Genomic DNA, 3,685 nt, shown 5'->3' with positions numbered 1-3,685 from the left:
CCCCACCTCACAAGCCATTGGCCCTTAGAACTACCTGCCCCGCGTCCCATTGGCTCTCATCGATTCTCCGCCCTCGCAGGTGAGCATCTCACTGATTGGCTGGCTTGGTATAAGTTGCCTTGCCAACCCAGGAAGGGGGCGTGGTCAAGTGCCTGGACTCCCTTATTAGCATTTGTCCTGAGTTCCGCTAGGCCTGCTGGGATACGTAGGGATTTCCATTTTTCTCTGCAAGCCAAAGAAAATTTAAAAAGATAAAATGTTTCTTTTGTGATCTATAGTAAATTTAAAGATATAAGATGTTTCTTTCTGTTGCACGCAAACATTCTTCTGTGCCAAAGTACCCTCTCCTCTGTGCAGAACTATCCATCAATCAGGATGATATGGAACTGAAAGGAGAAATAGACAAATACACAACTGAAGTAGCTGGAAAATTGTCAGGAAAATTAGAAAATTTATAAAAGACTTGAACAGCACTATAGAACAACTTGACCTGATGACATTAATAGAAACTACACCCAACAACAGCAAAAGATACATACTTTTAAAGTGCAAAAGAAACATTTGCTAAGATGTTGTGGGTCAAAACAACAAAACTCCACAAAAACCTTCACAAATTTTAAAGAATTGAAATCACATAAAGCACATGACAGAATCTGACTAGAAATCAATAACAGAATATTTCGGAGAAATCCCTAAATATTTGGAAATTGAACAACTAATCTATAATTCTATAATAATAAAAGCATAATATGCTAGTTAGACTGGACATCCTTCCTGACGACCTTCCAGATGAAGCCAGGGCTGTGAGGGAAGCCCAGGTCCTGGGTGCCAGAGGGAAGCTGGTGCTGGCAGCCAGGGAAAGGAAGGCCTACTCTTGCATGAATTTTGTGCATTGGGCCTCTAGTTTTTATATAACCCAGGAGGAAATAGGAGGTACTAGAGGACTTAAGCAAATACTCTAAGAAATGGGACAGAGTAACCAACCCTTTACCTGGGTAAGTACAATAATACACTCAGTTCCCAAATCCAAAAAAGTGACAGTCATCCCAGTTTCTACTTTACTCACTAATTCCACCATGCAACCAATAATTAATTAAGCCTTGATGACTTTATTCCTATTCTGCAAAGCCATCACATCCTGTCCATCCTCCAATTTATCTGGAACCACAAAATGTTTTTCTAGTATTGTTCTAGCCACCATCATCCACGTAGCCACCCAACTGATCTAAGCAATCCACCATGCCATTTCCTCAGTGTCAATGTTAAATAAGTCGAAACTGGTAAAGCTCTTAGAGTAGTGCCTGGTGCGTAGTAAGCACTATATCATTATCATCATCATTATTAACAGAGCCCTTTTTGGGTAACCATCACTGTAGGGAAAAGATTCAGGCCCCTTAACTTGGCACACAAAGCCCTCTGCCATTGGCTCTGGCCCTCCTCTGGCCTTATTGCCCTCAGCTCCCTCCCTTCATCTATATGCTCCAGCTTCCCCTCTTCCCTCTCCATTTCCGCAGCCTATTCCTCCTGGAGGCCTTCCTTGACTCCCTCCAGTAGGAGCAGGTGCTCCATTCTGAGCAGTGAGTGTGCCCAAGCACTTTGCCAATCTATGTTTCTATCTTTACAATAGACTTAACCAAAGTTAACTCTTTATTTTCCCCTAAGCATAAATATATTTAATAAGAGAAACTTTGAATGCAAGCCTGTTTTACAGGGGGTCAACTTTTAAAAATTAAAGCTGTCACAGCCCTTGATCTTTTACACACTCCACACAGAGCAGATGTCTAGTGATAAAACATGAGGAATTGCAAAGAATCTATTCCATGTCACACCTTCACTTTAAAACCATTCATGGGCTCCCAATTACCAGAGAATAAAATCTAAACTCCTTAGTGTAGAATTCAAGGCCCTTCACAACCTGGCTCAAATCAGGTTGTACACGTGTCTATTACAATGTGTCACCCTGAATAATGTAGCTCAATTAGCAGATTATGTTTGTCTCCAGGCAAGGCGGGGAGCTTCTGGACTACAGAATGATCTTACTCATTCCAGGCCCTGCCCACTTCCCCCTCGCTCTAACCCAGCGGTTCTCAACCTGTGGGTCGTGACCCCTTTGGCGGTCGAACGACCCTTTCACAGGGGTCACCTAAGACCATCTTGCATATCAGATATTTATATTACGATTCATAACAGTAGCAACATTACAGTTATGAAGTAGCAACGAAAATAATTTTATGGTTGGGGGTCACAACATGAGGAACTGTATTTAAAGGGCCAGAAGGTTGAGAAACACTGCCTAACCCATTACCCAACACATGGAAGGGGTTCTAATTGTTTTGGATAAAATTATTTCCATTGTATTTCTATGTCAGCTGGAATTTTTATTGTGGTAAAATATACATTATTTGAAATTTCCATTTTAACTCTCCCCCCCCCACCCCGAATCTTCACCCATGGATACATTTTCACTGCTTTCTAGAGAGAGAAGGCAGAGACAGAGAGAGACATAGATCAGTTGCCACACCCAAAACTTAGGTATGTGCCCTGATCAGGAATCAACCTGCATTTGGTGTATGGGACAACATTCCACCCAACTGAGCCACCCAGCCAGGGCCCATTTAACCATTTTTAAATATACATTTCAGAGGCTTTAGTGCATTTATACTGCCAGCTGGATTTTTGATAGATTATCTCAGCAGATCTCTCATTGTAAAATTCATTATGATGAAGAAAAGGGGAATAAAGGAGAGCGGGTGAAAGACAAAATGCGCAGGACAATAAATTCAATGATTTTGTTCAGATTCTTGCAATAGGGAGAGTGATCACTAATGAGGAACGTATTAAAGAAAAGGAAGGTGGGCCCTAACCGGTTTGGCTCAGTGGATAGAGCGTCGGCCTGCGGACTCAGGGGTCCCAGGTTCGATTCCGGTCAAGGGCATGTACCTTGGTTGCAGGCACATACCCAGTGGGGAGTGTGCAGGAGGCAGCTGATCGATGTTTCTCTCTCATTGATGTTTCTAACTCTCTATCCCTCTCCCTTCCTCTCTGTAAAGAATCAATATATATATATTTTAAAAATAAAAAAAAAAGAAAAGGAAGGTGGCCTGGTAAGGAGGTGACCAACAAGGTCTTATCTGAGTCATCGAAACAAGGTGTACGTGGATCTTACCTTGGAAAATTTTTTTAAAGTCAGCCATTTCTCAGAATTCAAAATGGGGTGTTGGGGAGTCACAGAGGGGGGGGGGGGGATTTCTTGACTGTAGCTGCTCTCCTGAAGTATGGGGTTCAGATAAAGCTCTACATTGTCAAGGTGTTGAGGGGCAGTGAAGGGAAAGAGAAAAAGGAGCCACGCTCCTCCAACACTGCTCTACACGTGCCTAGAACCTTCTGAAAGCCCAGTGAGGTCTTGACCTACCATCCTTCCAGCTGCTTAATATTCCTCTCTGTCTCGGTGGAATCATCTCCCATGACCTAGGGTTGCACACCTTCAGGGCGTGGGGCATTCATACACAATGCGATTTGTGGGCTCCACCATTTCTGGGTGATTCCCCTACTTTCCTGTCTTCAAAGCCAAACAGGTACCTTTACTTAGGAGCACCTTGAAGCCTGATGCCCACGCTACCCTCCACGACAGAGACTCCACGGCAGCCTCGTGGCCCCATCCTTCCCTCTCCCTCCCACTTTTCAC

This window comes from Myotis yumanensis, unplaced genomic scaffold (assembly GCF_028538775.1).
Source record: "Myotis yumanensis isolate MYYU_CA2020_CCGP unplaced genomic scaffold, mMyoYum1.0.hap1 SCAF_11, whole genome shotgun sequence".
Taxonomy (NCBI): domain Eukaryota; kingdom Metazoa; phylum Chordata; class Mammalia; order Chiroptera; family Vespertilionidae; genus Myotis; species Myotis yumanensis.
Note: the sequence above shows the minus strand (reverse complement) of the source record.